The sequence below is a fragment of the Lathamus discolor genome, chromosome 3, assembly GCF_037157495.1.
Source record: "Lathamus discolor isolate bLatDis1 chromosome 3, bLatDis1.hap1, whole genome shotgun sequence".
Classification (NCBI taxonomy): domain Eukaryota; kingdom Metazoa; phylum Chordata; class Aves; order Psittaciformes; family Psittacidae; genus Lathamus; species Lathamus discolor.
In genome coordinates, this window is record NC_088886.1 from 129,295,463 (window position 1) to 129,319,283 (window position 23,821).

Consider the following 23,821-nt stretch of genomic DNA (forward strand, 5'->3'; position numbering starts at 1 on the left):
ATTTTTTTGTTTGTTTGTTTTTGGTTTTGTTTTTTTTTTGTTTGTTTGTTTTTTGTTTTACACAGGGAAGCCAAGAAGGCAATAGGTTGGGAAGGAAAAGAGGCACACCCAAGTGAGATGACTTGCCCATAGTTACAGAGCAAGAAAGTAAAAGCTTTAATTATAACAGAAATAATTTGACACCTGCCACAGTGCATTACTTATCCAAGTACACAGCAGAGTCTACTCCACTTCTTGTAACAGCTTCATCAATGCAACACATACAGGAAGAAAGGCAGGCACTGTGGAAAACAAATAAAGAACCTTATTTTTCTACATGAAATACCTTCTGTTTCATGAACATTTGCACTCTGACACATAACACACAAGACTGCTGTTTGATTATCATACCCTATCTCAGCCTGCATGGAGACTGGTTTGGAATTCTCTGTCCTGGCGCCTTCTTTAGATCAACAATTCCTCTTATAAATAGGGATAAACAGCTTATTCAGAGGGACAGCTTCCATGGAAGTACTTTTAATTAAGAAATTTTCCCCCTAGTCTAGAAACCCCTGCAATCATATATTTGATTTTCATTCTGTTTGGATAGTTATGAGGTTGGCTTTGTTACACTCCTCTAAAAAGCTACTTCCAGGGCTACCCTGAGATCTCTTAAAAGATGTGCTAACAGTAAGCTGCAGAAGTGGTACATGAGTAATTTCCCAACCTTTTTGCTGAAATGGCTATAGAACATTTATTATATGTCCTATTAAATTATTAAGAAGTATCTGTAACTCAGTTCTGTAACTAAATTTAAAACTTGCTAATTTGATCTTCAGAAAAACATTTCCACAAAAATAAAAAGGGTTGTTTTTTTGTCATGTTCTTACAAAGTATTTGAAGTTTCATTTGAAAACAAATTCTCAGAAAAACTTGGTTTGTATCTTTGGATAAAATGGATCCAGGAATTAGCTGAAAACACATTTCCCACACCGATTTCCTTTTTTAATGCCTACATAAATACATGCAAATTTCACTGGGTAAAGACATCTAAATGGGAAAACCTCATATTCTACTGTTAGTTTATTCTATATTTGAGCTCTGTCTGAAGATAAGGATGCTGTATGTTTTTCAACATTTTTATTCAATTTAGCTTTTTCAGCTGCAGTGTAATTAAGGGGGAGGAGATTTCTTTTCCAGTTTGAAAAGTATTCTACTATATTACATGAACTCAGGCTATGAAGAGAATGCCAGAAGTTCAGAAAGACAAAGGAAATCTCAGAGAAAACTAGGCAACACTATGCAAAATATTTTCCCACCAAATATGCCATTTATGGCTTTGCCTTTTCTGACACGGATTTTAGACTCTAACACCACAGAATTACATGATTTTTTTAAAGTGAAATACATGGTATTTTCATTGTAAATATGTCAGGAGCAGCAGAAATAAGACAGTTTGATACCTGGATGTCATGGTCTGTTTTCAATAGCAGGTGTTCCAGATCATGGGTCAGTTACACATGTTAAAGCGCAGAGGGCTAGCTGCTCCAAGGAGGTGTGAGCCCCAGGCAAGCCCAGCACAGACAGTGCCCTCACCAACCAGCATACAACCTCACCACATCTGAACACGGCAGGCAGAGCTGCATGCTTGTGACAAGGTCCGTCAGTCATCCCAGACATGGTGGGAGATGAATCGGGCACAGGGACCATCCAGGGAATCTGGTCAGGAGCTAGAGGAAATAGGGCTGTACACAAATGACACTGTTGGTTCAAAGTCCATCTGTCAGACAGGCTAGCTCAAGCACAGGTCCCAGGTCCACCCAAAAGGCAAGAGTCTAAATGAAAGACCAAATAGAACAGGTCTTTAAACATGTAGGGAAAGGTAAGAAATGCTGCAGAAGGATAGCACAGTGCTCTGTGGTGGTGTAGTTTCAAAGCTCTTGCATATAAGGAAGGCAGCATCATCCAGCAAGTAGGTCAAAGGACTGGATATATACTCAAAGCTCTCTCTGCCTCATAATGTACTGCTGGACAAGAGTTTTTACCTGTGCACTCCATTATCACAAACCCTAAATGGGGATAAAAAGTTGCAATGCGCTTGGGATTAGAATTGTATCTCTGCAAAATATTAATGATATTCCTATAATTCATACTTAAAAGCTAAGAGGATCCTTTGGTTTTGGTAAATTTACTTAATGAGGCATATAGATCTTTTGCCAGCACACTTTCAATCTCAAATCCTGCCAACAGGATTTATGTGGTTTTGTTTCTAGTACAAAACAAGAAAGAACACTACATGTTGTAGAACAATTCAGGCTTGCTGTTTACATAGCTTAAGACGCATGCTAGTTTAGTCATCACTCAAAGTAATGTTAAATGTGAGAAAAATCAGTAATGCAAATTCTGCCTCAAAAATAATTAATTTCATTAAGGCTTGCAGCCACTGTAATCAGAGGAGAAGTTTGTCCAAAATGATCAAATATTTAAAAGGAAGTAAGTAACTGCTCTTGCTCTTTGCTTTCCTAGGGCTATGATATAGACTCAGGGGAATTGCCTGTGTCAGAGAATTATTTATACTGGGAGTAAGAGGATTTTATAAGATTTAATTACAGTGGATTTCCCCCACATACTAGGCGCTACAGAATGGAAACTCAGTCATCTGCTTCTAAGCAGGATCATCATAGTTAGAGATAAAAAAGAACTAACAAATTATTGAGTTCATCCTCTTGTAAAGGCAGGCTACAGTTCCCTCATAGAGGATGTACTGGATATTAAGCTTACACTCCATGGAACAGGAGCCAAAAATCCATTTAACAGAGATGGGATGCCCATGAAAAGACTGGATAGAATTTTGTGACATTTGAGATCTTTCATTCAGAACAAAAAGTTCTTATATTTAACAATGTTACTTTTAGGAATACTATTTTACAGTTTCCCAGCTTTGAAACCTCTGCCTCAAGTAAGGCAACTTGTATGATACAGAATACAAGCTATGCTGAAAATGCATAAAAAACAGTGCATGCATTTTAATGTAAAAGAAAGTCGTTGAACAAAATCTCAGCAATACTATCCATAAATATGGAATTGTATGTTTTAAAATCTTGCCTGAAGTTACAGCTGATGGCATAAATATTTGGCAGGTAGTAGCATGCTTGATACGCTTCTTGGTATAACACAGAAAATCTTCCATTTGACTTGCATATATTCCCTAATCAAAGGGTTTGCATCTCGTAATTGCCTCTCATGTGAACAGCTTTCCATTAGTGATGATGAGGAAATAATTCATACAACTAACATGTGGGAATTACATTTTATGTTGTTATTGACAGAGCATTTAGAGGAGATGGCTTTGCCATTAGGCTTAGTGAGTCTCTGAAATAAAATGTGGAACAGTTTCAGGCTGCTGGGAGAATACAGGCTTTATCTTGTTTGACTTTTTAAAATCGTACTGTGAATACATAGAATGCATGTACTTCTATACAAGATGGCAGGCGCCAGACAGCCAAGAGCATGAACACAATTGTTCTGTTATGGAGCAAAGAGGTCTGCATGTGGCTGTCCCTCCATGAGAAGCGCTTACTTGTTGCACAAGGCTTGAACATTCATTGCACTGAGGCTTTTTTCCCGCCTAGTTTGTCTGCAAGTATATGTTCTCTTCCACAGAAGACTGCCACAGGTGTGATCATCTGGCAAACACCCCACTTCCAAATAACTGCCCTCTGGCATAACAAGCTGCTGTTAGCACTTCTCTGGCAACTTACAGGGTCCACCACTGTTCATCATCAGCACGTATGCTAATTTCTCTTAAATGAGTATTAGAAAAGTTTGCAAGCCAGCCTACTGGCTCAAAGCACATTAATACATTTATATGCAATCTCATCTATGCCCACAGCCTCAAATTGCAGGTTACAAACTAGTTTAGACAAGTTCCCTATACTGTCTTTGAGATGTGCCTGACCAGGACCACAGATAATTAAGCAGAATTTGCAGACACACACAGAAGCAAGATTGCACACATTTTGTGGAACCCTACAACTTTCATGAACTGCTGAGTATATGGGATCTGAGACACAATTATATTCATGGCATCATATATCTACCAGTAGAAGTCTCTTCAGCTAATGTAATTAATTAGCCGTGCCTTTATGCTATACCTGTTGCTCTCTGTGTATTTAACACACAGTAAGTGTCATCTTCTCTCAGATGATCATCTTCTGCTTGCATTACAGCTTACATGATGCTTTAATGAGTGCAAGTACTTGCTCAGATATATATTGTGTTAACACATGGAGTAAAGGGAAGAGAACTACATAAAACACTCTGAAGCAATGCTTTTAAATGCAACTTAAACTCCAGTCAGCTTGATAACCAAATTCTCACATATAAACTCTTCATTTAATTTTCAATTACACTTTTTAGAAATATTATTTATATCAAAACGTTTAATGTACATTTTCCAACTTTCTTGAAGGAAACCTGCAGACTCTTTTTTGTTTGCTAGCTTTGACCTTCTGATTAACAATAAAAAGCCACAAAATGTTTTTAATTTTAAAGAAAATTAATTTTAGAATTTAAATTTATAATAATATTTATTATATTATTATATAATACAATATACAAATAAGTATTATAAACCACAAATATATAATAAATAGAATAATAAATTTTAAGAATAAAGAATTTTAATTTTAGAAGTCTGTTTTTCATTTAAAGAAAATTCCATCTGATGCACTTTCAGGACAAACAGACACAAATCAATCTGCAGATAGGAACCACTACACTTTAAAGAACAGGAAGAAATTATAGGCATAGCTCTAGACAAGAGTTGCAATGAACATTTGCCTTTAAAAAATCCACAATGACCAGATAAATGCATATATAAGACAAGACTAATTTATGGTTCTAAGTTCTTCTTTCAGTGTCAAACCAAAATAGTTGCTCTTTGTTCTTCTAACAAGGCTTACTGGGAACACTTACTTGGGGGAAATTTGAACAGGGAAGGTACAACCAGGGCAGCACCACTGTTTTACTTCAGGTTCCTGCATTTGTAGCTAGAAACAAAAAACACATACAAGGAGGGCACTAACAGCATGGAAAAAGGCTACCCATGAAGCAATGCTTTATTTGTGCTCCAAAACATCCTTGTGCACAAAGGGGTAAATAAGGATTCCACAGATTTCCCCTTCTTACTGGGGGAAGTTCCTCCCTTCAGTAACGATCTCATTCTACATCATTCCCCACAGGGAAAACAAAGTGGCCCCCAGAGGATGCACAAACAAATGAGAAACTTTCTGCTGGCCAGCCTAAGGACAACCTATGGGTCTTATCGCACAGGACCTCCCCTGCTCACAGATGCTACACAAATTCAATTACATTGAAGGGCGCTTTAGTCAAACCCCACAGTACTCTGAGGAGTAATTACTTCCATATTCTATTCTAAAACCCACCATACTTTAATGGGCCTGAAGCTAGCATGGATTCAGGGCTTCATTATATCTACTATCTCTAAATGTTTCTCTTCATTATCTTTGGTCCCTAAGAAAGGCTTGAGGCCTTTCTCATTTGCTTGCTCTCTCCCAGTACGATTGGCTTATTCCCAAAGCAAAAGACTGAAATAGGATGTAAAGTCACAAGTAAACAACCATTATTCCAAATGCACAACCTTTTTTTTTTTTTTAATTATTTTAGTGGTGGTAGAAATGCCATATTAACAGTAGCAGCACAAATGGTCCTGCACATACCTGTATATACAAAAAGTATGCTTTCAGTGTTTGTGCAGAAAAAAAGGGAGCCCCAGTCCTTTAAGCATACTCTAATCATCTGGTATACCACTGAGGGCATACCTGAATTATCAGAAGCTGGTAATTCTGGCATAGAGAAACACATCTTTTAGATACAGAACATTATGCTTTTCCTATGTAAAAATAGGGGAAAAAAAAAAAAAACCACCCAAAAAAACCCACCAAAAAAACCAACCAAGGAAACCTTCCTCTACAACTTACAGAGCCAGCAGCAGTCCTCTAAGGATTGTTACAAATGGCATGTCTCTCAGATTTCAGGAATACTGAAATACAAGGGCAGAAAATAAAGAGGTTTACTCCTCATATCTTTGTGTTTTGGTTTGAGTAATTACTTACATTGTAATTACACTGTTTATCCAGGGTATTAGCACTGAGATATCAACTGCTCACAGAAATGGCAGTCCCCACAGTCATCTTCATTGAATCATAGAATCAACTAGGTTGGAAAAGACCTTTAAGATCATCAAGTCCAACCTTTAACCCAGGACTGCCAAGTCCATCACTAAACCACTAAGGGCCTCAGCAACACAGTTTGTGAACACTTTCAGGGACAATGACTCCACCACTGCCCAAAGCAGTCTGTTCCAAAGCCTGATCACCCTCTCTACGAAGAAAGTGTTCCTAATTTCCAGTGTAAACGTACCCAGGTACAACTTGAGGCCATCACCTCTTGTTCTATCACTTCTTACTTGGGAGTAGAGACCAGACACCTCCTGGCTCCACCCTCCTTTCAGGCAGTTGTAGGAAGCAACAAGGTCCCCTGAGCCTTCTTCTCTCTGGATTAAACCTCCCCAAGACCCTCAGCCGTTTCTCATCAGATTTGTGCTCCAAGCCCCTCACTAGCTCCATTGCCCTTTTCTGGACCCACTCCAGGACCTCAATGCCTCTCTTTCAGTGAGGGCCCAGAACTGAACATAGACCCTGCCTTGCCCCGCCCTGCCTCGCACCACCTTGATTTGCTCCACCCTGCCCTGACTTACCCCACCCACCTTGCTTTGCCCTAGCCTGCCTTGCACCACCTTGCACCACTCTGCCACACCTCGCCCCGCCGTGCACCCTCACCTTGCCTTGCCCTACCCTGCCTGCCGTGCCCTGCCCCGTCTTGCTTTGCCCCGGCTTAGTCTGCCTTGCCCCAAACCCCCTTACCTTCCCCGCCTTGCCCCACCCTGTCTTTCCTTGCCCTGCCCTGCCTTGCATCGCCCTGCCCCAACCCACTCAGCCTTGCTTTGCCCCGCCCGGCGCCGCCACCTTGTCTTCTCCTGCCCCATCTTGCTTTGCCCCTCGGCCCCCGGCCTGCCCTGCCCTGCCCCGCCTCACCACGCCCTTCAGCCTTCTGCCTCGCCCTGCCCTGCCCTACCCTACCTTACCCAGCCCTTCTTTGCTTTGCCTCGCCTCGCCCCGCCCCTTCTTTGCCCCGCCCTGCCTTGCCCCGCCCCGCCTTTGCCCCGCCCTGCCTTGCACCACCCCGCCCCTTCTTGCCTTGCCTTGACTTGCCTTGCCTTGCCCTTCTTTGCCCCACCCTCCTTTGCCCCGCCCTGCCTCGCCTTGCCTCGCCTTGCCCCGCCCCTTCTTTGCCCCGCCCTGCCCTACCCCACCCCTCCCCGCCTTGCTTTGCCCCACCCCTCCCCGCCTTGCTTTGCCCCGCCCTGCCCCACTCTGCCCTACCTCTCCCTGCCTCGCTTGTCTTAATCTCCCTTTGAAAAGAAGGCACAGATCTCCCTTAGCCAGTCACTTGCCAACAAAGAAATTCCACAGAAGCTCAAGTGGTCCGCGGGCCACTGGCTTTAGGTGAGGTACTGGAACAATCGCTGAGATAACTGTGCAATAACCTACAAAACCAAAGATCAACTGCTCTGCAATAAGAAAATAAAACAGGAGAAAATAAAGTGTCATACTCTCTTCACATGCATGATCCTGAATTCATAGGAAAGGACCCATTTGTTTCAGCAGGCTTGAAATGTTTCTTGCGTATCACCAAAAATACTACTGCACCAGAGACAATGTTATTATCAGCACTCTGCACTAGTGTCCTGGGTTTAGCAGCAGGAATTTTTCCCTTTAGTAGCTGGTGCAGCGCTGTGTTTTGACTTTCAGCCTGGGAACACAACTGGTAACACCGATGTTTTTAATTGCTGCTCAGTAATGTTTACTCTGACCAAAGACTTTGTGAGTCTCATGCTCTGCCAGGGAGGAGGGGAGGCCGGGAGGAAGCAGAGACAGGACACCTGACCCAAGCTAGCCAAAGAGGTATTCCATACCACAGCACGTCATGCCCAGGGAGGTAACTGGGAGTTACCGAGAAGTGCACAGGCTCTCTTCTGGGGTTGGGCTCATTTTGGCGGTATATTGTATTCTCTTCCCTTGTTATTTTCTCTTATCATTATTGTCATTGGTGGTAGCAGCAGTGATTTGTGTTATACCTTAGTTACTGGACTGTTCTTATCTCAACCCGTGGGAATTATATTCATTCCATTCTCTTCCCCATCCCTCTGGGAGCAGGGAGGGGGAAAAGAAAGAGGGAAGGGGGGGGGGAGTGAGTGAATGAGCTGCGTGGCTGGGTTTAAACCATGACAACTAGTGACAGGAAAATCACACACTGCAATGTGCAGCTGGTGCAGTTCAAGGAATATGAGATTAATATTTTACATATTGCCTAGGATTCTGAAAATCAAAATGCAAATTCATAAAAGATCCTGAGATGATCTAATTCACACCTGAAGTACTTGGGACGGATCACGTTGAACATATGCTATACTGCTCTAACCTGTGAGAAAACCCAGCTCCCACACAAACTACAAGTGAACTTTTGCTGGGCATGTTATGCTGGACACATGTTGGACTCCATTCATATCCCACAGCTATCACAACCCGTACTTTGCCATTGTGCAATTATGCACACTCTGCAAACTCACTTATTTCTTTTCTGGCAAGAAAAAGATACTTCTATCCAGGCAGCTTCATCAAACAAGCTCTGCTGCATCAGCTTAAGACACTCAACCTGCGGGGAGCTGCTTCGGGAGAAACCATCCTCGCAGAGCGCCGAGCGCCCACCACCTCTTCTCAGGAAGGTGGCTCACCAGGACTCTGTCAGCCCCACACACACCTGAAAGGATCGCTAGCTACCGCCTGGCTTCCAGCCTGGTCTGGGAACAGCTCTACTGCCTGCCTCCCAATGAGAGCTAAACACAGCGGGCACCTCTCGCCCCTTCTGGCCCGGGACATCGGGTTAGGCCACCTGCCTCCGAAGCGCCCCGACTCGGTGCGGGGCTGCCCAGAGCTGAAAGAAATGAGAAATGGCGGCGACAGACACCGATCGGACTCAGCCCCACCGACCTGGCCTGTGCATTTTCGGCCCTCTCGCGAGAGAAGGCACGCCCTGCCGCAGGCTCTCGCGGGAAGATGGCTCCTCTCGCGAGAGGTGGTTGCCGCGGCTCCCCGTAGCTATAGCAGCGAGGGATGAGGCTGGCTGAGGGGAAGGGGTATTTGGTGCTGCGGCATGAACTGGCACTGGCAGGTAGGGACGCACAGCACTGCTGCCTGGGCGAGGAGCTGAGGTTCTCCTCATCTCCTGGGTCCTGTTGCGGCTGTCTAGAGCTCTACTGACTGTCGCCATGCGGACTTTTGCTGCGCTGGGTGGCAGCGGGTCGCGGCTCCGGCGGCGGGACGGGAGGGGTGGCCCCTCTCAGCGGCACGGTGGGCTGGCTGAGGGGCTGGAGGCGCAGTTTGTAGTGCCGGGCCGGCAGCGGCCAGCTCCGTGCGGGGCGCGGCGGGAACCCAGGATCCACCGCTTTCGCGAACACTTGGGATTTCTTTCCTCCTGTCCCGGCATCTCAGGGGAAAAAACAATAAACCAGACCCAGCCGTTAACTGCTTGCTTGTGCCACGTGCCTGGAGTCTCAGTAGTGACTCTCCCGCCTGTGTAGGGCAGTGCAGCCCCGTACGCCTGCACGGCCTGGCCTCTGCAGGTGGCGGGGCAGGCTGCGGTCAGCGAGTTCTGTGATGAGGCTCAGCCTAGGGCCTGACCGCCGAGGTAACTGCGAGGGAAGGGCCCCCTCTGCCTGCAGCTGGTCACCTCAGGCGAGGGAGGTAGTAGCAGCTACGAGAAAGAGGACGCTGGAGGCAAAAAAGGGGTTTTCTGTCAGCAGGGTCTTTGAAGTTAATATCACTGACGTTGCATTATGTTCGTTAATAACTCGGACATGATCAGCTGCCATTAAAAGTTAAACTTGCATGGATAAAAGCTGTTGGTTAGAAGAAACTTATCAGTTACAGTATTACATTTACTGTGTTGGTCCAGGGTAGGCAAAAGCATGTGCAGAAGCTGCTTGCTTTTCCAGGATCTGATTTTGCTTGAAACCGTTTATTCAGTAGGAGGATTATGAGTGAGGATTTGTGAGGATTACAGCCCTAAATAGAAACCATAACAATATACACCTGCTTTCAAAAAGTTGCAGACATAATGGGTTTCTGGTCTTTCAGCTGGGGGAAGATGTGTGTATTGTAGTGGCTGATTGTGCATGTGAAAAGAATTCAAAGAGCTTTTCAGATTTCAGAGCAAATTCAGAGTGTTATACTCGTGGAAAAAAAAAAATGCATGTGAAATGGGATGAAAAATAGTTTTGTAATTTCTCATACAGTTTGAAAGAAAGAAGTATGTACCAAAGACAAACTTCTCTAAGCTTCTGCTACTCTTCAGACTTGAAGAAGAAAATCTGCATCTGAAAGGTTTTGTGCTGCAATATGCTTGAGACTGAACAGCTCTTTTGGAAAAAGACAGCAGTTGTGACAATAGCGACACAGATAGTCTTGTGTTTGTTTCTAGGGGGAGAGAAAGTGCTGCTGTGCTGAGAACTAAACTGGTGAGGTAATACATAACTTGAACGTGACAGCTTTAAAAATAATTACCAAAAATGTATTATGGGCTAAAAAAAAAAAAGAAAAAAGAAAAAAAAATGGAATGAGGCTGTTGAAATCTGTTCTCATTTAGGAAGTGATAGAAATAATGATCATTTCACTAGACAGGATACTCTTTAAATTCTATTCCAGTACCTAATCAGAGTATATCTAATCAAGCATGCTGCACATCATTCAGACTGAATTAAATAGGAGCCGTTTTTCTTCTTTTTTTTCCCCTCATCTGTGTGATGCTAGCCATGAAGCCTTTTGCCACAGTGTTCTTGGGGTGGCGTGAAGGGTATGGGTATGCTTGATTTGTCCAGGACAGGCAAACTTACTTAGAGTTATCCAAGAGAATTTACAGATATTCCTTTCTTTATGCTAGTGACAGCTATAAAAGTAGTTAATTTCTTTCAGTCACTGCAGGTAAAAATTATGTCAGTTCTTCTGTCTGTTCTGGTTAACAGTCTATTTTGAGACTGTAGTCATGAGTTCATTAAAAAGGATAAAGGGAATTTAAATCCTTCTTTATCCAGTCCTGCTGATGCTATTAGGTATTGAGCCTTCTTTTGCAAATTTTCATGGAGAGTACATAGAAGAGAAAGTGTGTTTATTCTCAGTTCGTGAGGCTTCAAAAACCTTGTTACCTAGACATAAAAGAATAGTGGCAGAGCTCTTAGGTATCACATTATTGTAGTTACAGTAGGTTCTGTCCACATGAATCAGAATTTGGCCTCAATGGTGTTTGAGTGCTATGTAAACATATCTATTTAAAGAACATTTGTGGCTGTCCTGAATAATTTTTGGTGCAACTGTGCAAAATACAGCAGCTAGTAAGAAAAGGAAACTGAGGTAGCAGGATGAAAGAATAATAGAAAGTAACAGATATTCTTCAGTTTCCTAACATGGTCCACCCACATTTATTCAAACATTTTATTTTAATTTGTTCTCTGAAATACTCTGCTTCTTGCCTTTGTCTAAACTTTGCCTTTTCATTTATTTCTTTTCTCATAATGGCTGCAGTTACTGTTCCAAAGTTATTGTGCATTTCTGTCACTGAAAGTCATTCCCTAGTACGGCTATGCAGTGTTTGATGGCATATCAAGTGTTGAGAGGAGCAGCAATAAGTCTTGTTACTGACTTTCAAGGAGTTCTGATAGTCTTACATGCATCTCTGTTGTTTTGTTCTTGTTCGCTGCAATTTAGGTAATAGGCAGTCTTTAAGATTTTGACTTCATGTGTAGGCTGCCACCCTTGCTTAAGCTTGCACCCTACTGTGAGACTGCTAGGAGGAACCATGTCCTAGCTGTAGCCTGGACACTTCCTAAGGCAAGTGACATAATATATAGGTCTCTTATCATGTCTCTTGATATTCAAATTTAGCGTGCAGTTTATTTCTTGTTTTCTCTCTGTTATGTTACTTGATGCATGGAGTTTTCTGTTCTGTGACCTGAGAAAGTTGAAAGGTTTGGTTGGATCTCATCAGCTATTGTGTATGGGACACAGGACTAGTGTTTGGCCAAACTAGGGTATCGCTTGGCTGTGCTCCTCTGATTTTATAGCAATAGACTCCATGCCAGCTCAATCATTCAGCTTGCTGAAATTGCATGCAGTCATGGGAAGTTAATCTGTTGTGGCTTTCCTAAAGTTGCAGTAAGTGTTCTATTTCTCGAGTTGTTGGGAAGGGAAGGAAAAATTTCATTATGTTGTCAACATCTTAGTAAAACCCAAGGAACCTGCAAGGAAGGCAGGAGGCTCTTACTTGTTATTTTGAACACATTTTCCAAGATCTAAGAGCTGTATGTATTCTCTTGTAGTCTTGTTAGAAGTAATGTTTTCTGTTCATAGAGTGTAAAACTTCCATCAGATTTTATTGTGTAGTGCCCTAAATATGTGAAGTAAAAGTGATCTTAAAGGTGCTGTATTAAAACTTGGTGTCTGTATTCATTTCTGTAGCTGTTAGCACTTGGTAAAATGGAGAACTATGGTACCTGCAGAGTGTTTGCTGTGATTGTTGCCGAACTATTAAGAGAGAGAGGAAGAGGCTATATTTATGGTTTTGAGGCTTAAAACCATTTTTGTTCAAATTCTGAAAGCACGTGGAAAGTTACGTGCTGTCACGACTAACCTGTACGTACATACCTGTATGTGTGTCTAACATATTTATATGAAAGATCATGACTTCTCTAGTATCATTCATAGTAACTTGTAAATATATTCTGAATGTATATATTTCTGAATTCAGCTCATCTGCAGGAACTGTTTAAACACCACTTGTAGCAGCAACATTCTGGCTACAAATACCTCATAACAAAATGGATATTACATTTGTTACTACTCTTATAAAGCACTGTGACCATTTTCTTCAAAACCTTTGGCCTTATGAAATGCATCTTTGAACAAGATATCCAAAGAAAGCATTAAGCAGCACTGTGAAATTTAAGTTTTAAAATCTGCATATTGGTGTCTCTTCTTTCTTGTCTTCTTTAGTAATAAAAACCTGAAAGATTTGTCCTGATGTACAGGTAACTATGACTGGGTACCTGAGAGGCAGAAGTAATCTTTATCCTCAGAATGATGTCCTGTACCACTGGTGGTGTAATTTTCACTGTTCCTCTGGCACTGTCCATATGTCCTGATCCGGAGATGGTGCCTGAGGAGGAAGAGATTACTTCTGTCTCTGTTCAGTTTGTTTGTAACTTTGTTGGGATGAAGTTGTTTTCAGGAATGCAAGTTGTAACGGTGAATTTTGAGTTTAGTGGGAACTTGACTGAGCCTGACAAATCAATTTGCAAAGGCCGGAGCTGTCAAATAGCTTGCCTTCATTATGACCAGTTTAGTTTTGAACCAATGACCTAGAGATGAAAAGCTCAGCATTGCATTACCAATCCTGTGCTATGTCCATATGTTGTCTTGTTTAAAGTCCCTGTAGTTGTCTTAAACAATACATGCAGTAAATATTAAGCATCATTTGAACTTCTAAATGCTAGAACAGTGTCCATTCCAGTTGTCTGCTGTGAGGACAATCCTGCATGTGAGGACACTGAAGTTAAATATAGCAACAATTTCTTACACTCTCTGACTTTTCATGAGAAACCCTCACACAAATCCAACCATATGGCAAACCTCAGCATTATCTTAAAACCATTAATGAAGAACCTATTGCTAACATTAACAGGAAAATGAATCCACAGCTCTAAGTTAGCATACTGGGACTTATTACTAACCTCAGGCTGCTGCTAAGAAAATGAACTTAAATGAAATATCATTAGGAGTTGAGTCATCCCACCAACACTTGTGCAGGTTGTATCCAGGTTTGTATTTATGGAAGCCTTTCTAGAATATATTATTGTTACTGCATGTCTACTTTGTTCTTCACTGAGTATCTTCATTGTGCTCAATGCTGTAAAAAGCATAATAGAAAATTATTTCCAAGGATTTCACAAAATAGATTCAACAAAATATCTGAAAAATACAGATAGGAGCACATAATCTGTTTCCCCATTCATTCTGAGGTGTGATGTTTCTAGGCAACCTACATAAAAGCAAGGGGTCAAGAAATGTAAATACTTGTCCAAGTTACTCTCTGTTAGCAAGGCTGTTAAAACAAGTTACTGTCTGCAGGTCATAGTTTCTGTGAGCTGCAGAAATAATCAAATTTACATTTGAATGTATGTGGATTGTTTTTATATTTCCTATCTCTTCTCCTCTAATCCTTAGTACCATTTTCCTCCCTAACAATATACAGTGCTATGGATAGTCTGTTCTGACTGACCTGCTGACAAATCAAACACACAAGAGGTGAATTTTGCCAGCACTTAAATTGGGTCTTTTTCCTCTACCTGACTATAGATTTTTCTGTAGTTTATAGGAACATAATTATTTTTGACAGCTCTGGGTTTTTATTTCAAAATGTTGGAAATCGGCCAACTGATTCAAAAGGTGTTGTAAGAAAAGTGATTTTGGTCAGATGCTTCTGTGGGCAATAAAAATAACTTGCTGCCTACTTAATAATGAATGGAAGCTTATGATCATGTAAGATTTATGTCTGATATATTCTCGGTCCCATTTGTTTTCTCCTTTTCTCCCCTTTTTCCAGTTAGAGCAACCCACTTAGAGCTGTACCTTCTTTTTTTTGCACAGCGTTTCTGATATTCAGGATGTGATCCATTATCTGTTTTGTAATATTTTTTCCCACTCCTTTGACTGCATTGTACTCATTTCCCAGGGGTTCTGTCATCCAAAGTGAGATGTCCAAATCCTTGGGTTTTTTTTTGAAAATTGGAGAAAACAGGTTTTTAAAACTCAGAAATATGAATTGTGAATGTTTCCTTTTTTCAAACATCTCCCAAAACCTGAAAAGATGCCAATTTATCTTGCATATAAGACTTCATTGAATTGTGACTGGACATGAACCCTGCTGATCTTTTGCTTAATTATTTTGCAATAGCCCCTGCTTATTACATTCTGCCATAATTGATTTGATGCATAGATTTGGTCAAGCTTGCAGTCCTTGAATTTGAAAGCTAGAAGCCTGGCTTTTGGAATCACTTTTCCCTGTCATATTTTACAGCTGTGAAAATTCAGACAGTTCAAGCTCAGCTGTTTTCCCCATGCTGTTTAAATCGGAGCAGTGAATGTGGGTTTATTGTAGGTATTTATTTTGAAAATCTAGTCAAGCTTACAAAATTGTATAAACACTTCTTGTCACAAAGGTAGGTTTTTATGAGTATATACATAGCAAATAAGTAGTAAGTAATTGCTGGTTCAGAGGTTAATAATACTAAAGGCAAAAACAGGTAGAATGACCTGTAATAAATAATGATCATATATTAGTGTCTTTTATGTTTGGCTCAACAGAACTGATACAGAAGTGTAAATACACTGTATACTCTGTATGTGTGTGGGAACAGTTTGCATGAGAGAAGCCTGTTGGGAATCAAGGGGAAAACAGCTTTTTTTTTATTATTTTTTAAAATTTTTTAAGTTTCTTTTCGCCTATGTGCATGAAACTTGTTTTGTCATTTTACAGTCTTAAGACCTGAAAGCTTGTTCATTTCTAATACTTGATAAAATGTAAATAGGTATCTGTAGTAGATAATGTTTGGTGCACGTAATTCTTTTTAAAATAAAAACATGATTTATTACATTTTGACTTTTAAAAATAATGAATGGACTAAAAATATGTAAGAGTGATTCAGACATGGGAGACTGAAGAGGAGGAATCTTCTGTAAGTATTTCCACAAAATGTTAAAATGAATGTACCATGGGAAATAGTTAATCAGTAAATTGTGTCACACCGCAGAGGATAGCAAGAGACTTTCTGATCCTCCAGCTGGTAGTCGCAGTAGAATGAACTTAGAAATGGATCAATAAATGACAGCTAATGCATCTCAGCACACCACTACATGAGCTGTACTGTGACATGGAAACAGGTTAATGTCCTTCCTAGGTCTACATGTTATTCAAAAAAATAGGTCATGGTAAGGGAAAATGGAGGTGTGGAAAAAAAAAAAGAAAAAAGTGTTGCTTATATGCGCTGCCTGTTCCCTAAAACTTTTCTGTTACAACTGTACCTGAGGCACGCTCACAAACAGACAGCAAAGCTTCATAAAATTTGTGATTAGTAAACTGCAGCATTGTCTGTGGTATCTATTATGGACATTGTTATGCACAACAAATCTGTGCAGTACTTACATTGTAATGGATAATATCTGAGGAGTTATGTAAACATATAGGAGTATGTTAAAAAGGCATTGTCAGCAAAAGCTTTAGGATCCTTTGATAGCTGATGCTTGGTAGATCTTAAATATAGATTTATTTCTTTTTCTTAAAGAGAACCAGGAAAGAATGCTGCAGTGTGAGCTTGGCAGTGCTGCAGGATGAACAAGAATTTTCATTGAAAGTGCTGTTTTTAAGGTGCTCCTAATTTGTTTAAAGTCTCAAAGCTAGACAAATTCCATAAATTTTCAAGGAAGCTTTTTAAAACATTATTTTAGACATTTCTCTTAAAATGTGTTTTTTGGGAGAGGATTATAACTGTCCTGTTAGCAAAGGGTATTTACATTATCTTCTCCTTTTGGATAGGTGGTTAAGTCTGTGGGTTCAATACGGAAATAGCCATCTTCAGAGATGAAATACCTTCTGTTGTGCAAATGTAGTTTCTTAAAGGGCTCTTCCTTTTTGGCAAAGGTAGAAAGGTAGTTTAATATACTAATGTATTTCCTTGTTCAGTCTATTTACTGTTGTTAATTATAGCAGTCATATATAACTATAATTAACACATAGATTAAGCTATTTACCACTTCTCTATTGTGTTTTTCTTTGTGTTTTGCTTGTGATGGGTTCTCCTCTGCCTGTTTGTCTGGTACTGCAGCTGCAGCCTGGAAAGGCACCTGGATATTTCCACTGTATTCAGTTCTTGCTGTGGAGGGAACTGGCGGTCTTCACAGACAGAAGATGGTAGAGTCTTGTCATCTGTACCAGAACAGCGGGCTTCTCGGGTTTACAGATAGAGTGACATTTTTAAGTTGAAGTTGCTTTTTCTGGCTGTGTAGCTCCAGGAATGTTTTTAGGCAGAGGCAGTGGTACTAGCAGGATCTGCAAAGGAGTTTTGGGAGAGAAAATGTGGAAAATGTATGACTGTTGTAGTGGCATGCCTAACTGAATTGCTGAATTCTGTGAAAAACATAATTTCAAGTATCAACTACAAAATTATACCACTTTTTTCCTCTGATAAGGAGTGTATGTACTGTTTGTACAGGAAATAGGATTGATGTGTCATCTGTAATTTTAACCTTTGAGATATTTTCTCATGTGTGCATAGTAAAAAGAAAAGTCAAATTGTTTGAACAAGTATCTAAAGCCTAAACCAAGATTTTTAATTAATCCTAATATTTTTAAATGTTTTTTAATTCTATTTTAGATTTTCACAGCTTGAAATATTAAATACTAACTTGTTTTAGTATTGTTTTACTTAAAATTTAGCGGTCTCTGGCAGAACTGAAAATGGTAATGCTAACTGTAGTGCTTCTTTTCTCGTATCTCTACCCTCCCATTTTATTTTAATGATATCAGTAAAGTGCAACAATATTCCAGGTTGTTCCCAGGCTTCCCTCCCTCTTCTTATTCCAGCTTGTCTGGAATTCGTTTGAGTAATTACATGAATGTGAAATGCTGGGGCCATGTTGTTATCCAAATACATGAATGAATTAGGATCCTCATCTGGGCTGTAATTGCTAACAGCCTTCAGTATTAATAGCACTCAAATTTCCAAAATTACTTCAATAAAACAGTGGAAATGCTGTTCTTTAGGTGGACTCTGAACATTTTCAGTGGCAATTCCTTTTTTTCTGCATACTAAATTTTCACTACTTCTGTGTGATGCCGGCCTGTTGAGCTGATACAGGAGTGCTAACAGAGCTCTGTTTTATGTAGGACATAATAATGTCTTAATTTGTCGAGTCATACTGATCTCCTCATTTGGATTGTGAAAATCAATCAAAAACAAGTGGTAGGAACTTTCATGAGAAAGCATGTGAAGTATGCTGTGAATTTATGGACATAAACCAAGAAAGTTTTTGACTAGTTGTAAGACTTTCCCCCTTCTCCCCCTTCCCCCTCCCATTAGGACAGTCATGCATTTGAATAAGAGGCTGTACAGTTTCCATCCTTAGAGGATTTTAATACCCAGCTGGATAAAGCCCTGAGCAACCTGATCTGACCTCTTGGTCATGCTTTGAGCATGAGGTTAGACTAGAGGCCTCCTCTGGGGTCCTTTCTAACCTCAGTTATTCTGTGATTCTAATATACTTGTTGATCACACTCTTCTTCATCATTCCTTGTTCTGCGTTAGCTGATCATTTGGATTGCTCAGTAAATTCCTTCAGTAAGAATCACATGAGACTGAAGAATTAGAAGTACCAGCTCAGGAAGAGAAGGAGTGTGGAGAAATTGCTGTCCAACTGTCCTGATTAGTGGCTGAAGCTGTGGACAGATTAACTCTTTGCTTTGAAGAATATTTATGTGGGGATTTAGTATAGATCAAGCCATTTTCCTATGAGGGAAACCTAGAGGGTTCTGACACATATTACACATATTACATGTTCAGAACAAATTCTAGCTGTAGGTGGTAGGATATAGAATAATTTACATATAATGTAAACAAGAAGAATTAGAGCAAGGGAGCCAGCACGCTGTTTCTGTTAGGCACAACAAATTGTATAAATACTTTTAAAAGAATAGCACTGTCAATTACTTTTCAGTCTTTGAGAAAAAAAGATGCATTTAAATTAAAAAAAAAAAAAAAAAGAAAAAATCTCTTCTGATGATTTTTTTTTGAGACTGTATTAAAAAAATTCCTTTTGTCTTCAGAGTTATGTCATAAGAAAAATTATAGAAACTATCATAATTTATACCTCTCTAGCATAATCATGATAGTTTTATGAAGAGGTTATAGCTGCTGAAAGTTAGATTGGGGAGGAAGAAATTTTACTTCTCTACCTAGTAGTAATATTTTTTTGATGAAACTGGTCCTAGACTTAACTGAGGTGTATTTTGTTTTAAATACCCATTTTACATTTCAGTTTTATTCCAGTAGTTGATCTTCATTTATGTATATTTAAGGAGAGCTTCAGGCTCACGGCCTGACCGCCACAGCAGAACCACAGGTGCTGTGCAGTGGTGTTCTGCATGGCCACTCCAGTTTGCCAAGTTACTTTGATAGGAGGTACATGCTGGCAGTGCTTTCTAGTGTGCATGCTGAAGTAAGATCCAGCTGCTTGGTTTGAACTGCACACAGCTGGTAACAACTGAAAAGCAGTTCAAGAAATAGTTTGCCCCTCACTTTCCCCAACAATGATCTTATAACTGTCCTCCCCCACAATGACTGTAGGCAGTAAACAGAATTTCAGCTCATAAATTAATGTTTGAATTTTCCTTCTTCTGCCCATTGTCATGATTTAGGTATGTAGTCATGCAGCTTTAATTCTGCCAACACTCTGTTCTTAATAAAACAAGAGCCCCAACAACTACTGAATACGGAGGAAAGTGGTGTCAAAGGAAACAAAGGGTTTCCATTCCCCCCTTTTTTATGAGCATCGACTTGTTTGGTTAGTGTGGGGCTTTTAATTTGTTCATTTTTTCTTTGTCAGAGTGGAGAGAAGTTTCCTTAGCTGCTTACCAAAGGAATATCTGTTGACTGCTAATATTATCACCTTAATGAGAAGCAGTGATGATGTTTTTGACTCTGTTAAGGACTGGTGAAATCCAACTCTGGACTTCTGCAGAGAGGTTTTAAAAAACTCCCTAATCTACAGGAGGGTGATGAAACCCTTGGTCCCTTTTAATAACAGCCATTACATTATCATCCACAGGTGCCCTGGCTCTGGATAGTATGAAGGCTCCTGGTTAGTAGTTCTGTCTTTAATAATGCTGCCCTTTATGCTTCATCTCACAAGTAGTTTACTTTCCCAGAAGGAAAAGAAATAGTAGCACAATGTACTCCTTGAACAAAAATGATGTTTGCAACAGTAGCTGGTATGTAGGACTTCCCATTGCTCTGCAGAGGATTTACCTACTTAAGTGCATGCACTTCTAGAAAACCATCCTTTGTGTTTTTTCAGTCAGCTTTCATGGAGGATTTTATTATTGATCTTGCAAAAATGTAGTAATACTAATGGAGTACTACATGTAGCAGTCTAGACAAAGCTATCCCTAGAATTCTGGCTTTTGAAACATGGACAATTGTAACTTCTTGGGAAAGCCAATGGTCGAACAGGTGTATGTGTATTTTTTTTTTTTCCCCTCCTGTCTGGGCTTTACAAAATAAATGACACACCTGCAAAGTCTAATTATTTAACAGTTCCTTCAAGTGTTCTTGCAGGCTCTAATTATCCAAATGTCTTTAAAGAGGGGAAATTAGATTCTTCTGCCTCAATAGCATTCACTTAAAAGTCTTGAATTCTGAATCTGAGTGCAGAGGGGGGAGTATGTGTATGTGTTTGCCTGTCATCTGCATAGTCCTTGGGAAATGCAATGCCAAATCCAATGTCTTCCTCTAAGCTTACTTGGACTTAATGTCACAACTTGTTTATCTTCTTGCCCTGTTGGCAGTTTGCGATCTTTGAAGTAATGGTTTTGAAAATTGGAAGTTGGGAGTAAGAAAACTATATCATTGCCAAAAATCCATTTGACATTTTAATAAAGAAGCCTATTTTCCTGGATGAAATACTGGCATCTTTGTGTACTTTCAAGGTAAAATTGCTTTGGAGATTCTTTAGTCATTAGGAAAACTTCTTCTCTGTTGCACTAGGATTTTATCAATGTGTAGTGGTATTGCAGAAATTATGTGGAATTTAGACTAGGATAATGGCGAGCAGCATTTCTTGTCTTTTTAATAATGTCTGTTCTCCTGCTTCCACAACAAGAGTAGTGTCTCTTGTAGAAAGAAGTTTCTCCCAGGAAAGAATTTCTGTGTCTTCCGTGGCTGTTGCTGCTTAAGGCAGCCCAGGACTGGAAGTACAGACACAGCTGGAGTCAGTCCTGTTTTCTTATACTGTTTAAATCTTGTGAGTTGTTTATTCCCATTGAATGATGTAACAGAACAATATATTTACCAGTACCTTCAGATTTCTGGATGCAGCCAGGATGCCAGTATTGGAAGCTTTGTATTATGACATAATAAGTTTTATATGCTACTTGAGTGCATATTTAGTTATGTTTTGATCAGAAATATAACTCTGCTTAATAGAAAAGATAATCAAGTAGAATTGCTAGGCAAAGTATTAAAATGCATTTTCAAAAAGCAGTATTGGCTCTTTCAGAGCCTTTGCAGTTTGGAGAGGAAAAATATAGAGGAAAACACAGAAGAAGTCAAGTCTGCAACTTTCATTTGAAACATTTGTGAGCCTTAATACTGAGTTTGCGTATTACATTTTTTTGACATTTCAAAGTAGCCAATGTTTAAGTTGCAAAGCTGTTGACCTATCAAAGAGAATGTAAATGTAAAGCAGAGCAGGCTGGTGGGCTCAGTTTATTGGTAGATCCTGAAGAAAGGAATAGCCACGACTTTTTTGCTTCAGTGATGTCTTTAGATTTAGCTTGGCCATTCCAATAGTAACCATTGGTGGGTAGATACTATGAGAAAGATGACAGCACTTAAAATTTTAGAGGAGCGAGAACTAGGACACTACACCATTAGCTTCCACTGGATATTTATTACTTCAGCCTCCATTCTAGCCTTCCCCGTCAAATTGTACATAGCTGTTAACCTAAGTTTAAATGTACTGGAATCAGGATCAGCTGCTTTATATGGCACCACTGCCTTGCTTGTGATGGATGTCCAGAAACAAGGCTTCCTCTGACAAACAAGGGGCTGAGGATTTATTTCTTTTCCTACATAACCAACCAGGAAGTATTTCTTTTACTGTTTGAAATTTCAAATTAATACAGGTAAATACAGTTCTCAGTATGCTTTTCAGCTTTTTTTTTTTTTTTTTTTTTTTCAAGCCAGAATTCTGTTCTGAGTCTTTCAGTCCAGATATTTTAATGAATTTACTTTGACATGTTATCATCACTAGCCAGAATGGATGGGCACAGAGGCTTGGCTTGTTGGAGGATGTTAGTGTAGAAGTGGGAATAGAATTGGGTGTTCTGGCAGTTCCAGTTCTGTCACATCCCCAGTTCAGTGAGAAGATGAACCAGATCTTGCGCTGTCTGTCTTTGTACAGAAATAGTTCTAAAATCTGTTAACTTCTACTGGAGGAGGAAGTTCTTGGAGGATATGCAAAGTAACATAATGAAACTACATTACAGAGAATTCTTATGAGTTAGCAAATGATTTTGCTAATGTAACTTGTGGGCATATCAATACAAAAGACAGAAAATATATATTATTCAGAAGCTCACCATAATTCAGTCTTTCTCTGAACCTAGATTAATCAGCAATGATAATGTCTTATGGATCCTGACCACATAGACAGGATGCAACTGAGCTTGCAGCTAAAACCATACATAAGCAAGCATTGTGAATACAGACTATACTAATCATTCAAATTTTTAGAGTATTTTTAAGCTAAATATGTGTTTGGATTGAATTCCAGTGTGGCTGCGAATACATTGTATAAGCTAATCATGTAGCAGATAGCAAGCTAGATATGAGAGAGCTCTTCTTTCCAAGTTTAAAGGTAATAGTAGGAGCCTGCATCAATGTACTTTTTTGTATGGATGGAAACAGCTGTGACATATGATGGAGCAGTGCAGATCCTGTCTGCAAGGTGACATGCATCTTACCATGTTTTCCTAAACACATGAAGTTCTTGAGTGCCAAGCTTAAATGATTATGCTGTAGGACCTGTAGTAATTAATCTACTTCCTTTAAAAGAAAATCAAACACAGTTACTGTTTATGTCTCTTTCAAAATATACTTCAAATTGACCAGCATAATGCTATCCAATAGTGATTAGTATTAGTGTTCAGTATGGCTAAGAGGATCAAGAAAATTAATAGTTATATTTGTAACATTCTTACTAGTTTCCAAAATTAATCTTTTTTTTTAAATGTGGTGATAGCAAAAAGCAAACAAAAAACCCACACAAAACAAAACAAACACCCACAAAACCCCCACAAAAAAACCCCAAACCCACTACTAAATACCATCAGTTGAAGCCTAAGTATTTGTCCTTGAAAATTTCTTTGCCTCATCAGGAAAAATGTGGAAAGCTGTAAATTAGTGACTGAGCAGTTGCAATGTAAATTTTCTTCTGTTAATATATTGCCTGAGATTTCTCATGAGTATATATAGTTAATTCACTTGTGGTTTATACTAACATGTTTTGGTTCTCAGGGTAATTGGACTAGAAGATCATTAGTCAGTTGATGCTGTTCAGCTGACAGTCAGTATCTTGTTAAGTCATGATAAATCAGTGTTTTAGCTTCCTCCTTCCATGGTGAGCAGACCAGGGTATGGCTGATATCTGGAATCGTACTCTCACTCCCCCTTCCCCCCCCCCCCCCCCAAAACAGGGGTAGTGGTACTATAAACTAGATAAAGCTGGATACTTCCCAAAAGCTTAGTATTAATTTACCATCTTAACCTACAGAAGCAGTATTTTCATTCTTTTTCTTCTAATGTTAAGCCTGTTAG

General features: G+C 39.8%; 1 protein-coding gene and 1 long non-coding RNA gene across 9 annotated transcripts in view; one reads left to right on the forward strand and one right to left on the reverse strand.

The window, feature by feature from the left end:
* Positions 1-113: 113 nt before the first annotated feature.
* Positions 114-9,160, reverse strand: LOC136010462 (uncharacterized). Of its 3 annotated transcripts, XR_010610881.1 has the most exons (6): positions 8,693-9,128; positions 7,446-7,609; positions 5,982-6,043; positions 4,957-5,030; positions 1,443-1,814; positions 114-281 (listed from the first exon to the last, which is right to left on the reverse strand). It is a non-coding gene; the product is annotated as an uncharacterized LOC136010462 (long non-coding RNA). The 3 variants fall into 3 exon arrangements; XR_010610882.1 differs by lacking the exon at positions 7,446-7,609 and having other exon boundaries at positions 9,114-9,160; XR_010610880.1 differs by lacking the exon at positions 7,446-7,609.
* Positions 9,161-9,206: 46 nt separating this feature from the next.
* Positions 9,207-23,821, forward strand: part of USP54 (ubiquitin specific peptidase 54) — a 109,417-nt gene continuing 94,802 nt past the window's right edge. For all 6 annotated transcript variants that reach the window (XM_065671674.1, XM_065671676.1, XM_065671677.1 and 3 more), the window contains exon 1: positions 9,207-9,294. The gene's annotated coding sequence lies outside the window, so the exon portion shown is untranslated. The remainder of the gene's footprint in view (positions 9,295-23,821) is intronic.